This window comes from Xiphophorus hellerii, chromosome 2, assembly GCF_003331165.1.
Source record: "Xiphophorus hellerii strain 12219 chromosome 2, Xiphophorus_hellerii-4.1, whole genome shotgun sequence".
In the NCBI taxonomy this organism is placed as follows: Eukaryota; Metazoa; Chordata; class Actinopteri; order Cyprinodontiformes; family Poeciliidae; genus Xiphophorus; species Xiphophorus hellerii.
Window position 1 is genome coordinate 20,257,270 of NC_045673.1, and position 379 is coordinate 20,257,648.

The following is a 379-nucleotide window of genomic DNA, read 5'->3' on the forward strand; positions in this document are numbered from 1 at the left end:
ATTGAAGCTTTTTTCTTTGTTTTATCCCTTTTATGATTACTACTCGCTGTACTTTAATATCAGTACAGCCACATTCTCCATGTTGGCAATTACCACAGTTACACTGGTATGGCTCACCAGGTGTTGTCTTCATCCAGTGAGATGATAAAATCTGACTTGGATCTTGATGTGTTGGAACACAGATAAATATGTGAGCTTTGAACTATGCCCCAAATAAAAATAAGTCACCGTGTGTAACTTCAGGCTAAATATTGCGGCGCTCCTTGAAGTTTATTATGCCTAAAAATAGCTGAAGAAAACATTTTTATGATTTTCCTGACAATTAAGCATCACCGCGTTTCTCATGTTTCAATGTTCAAAACAGATGAAACCCCCAAAG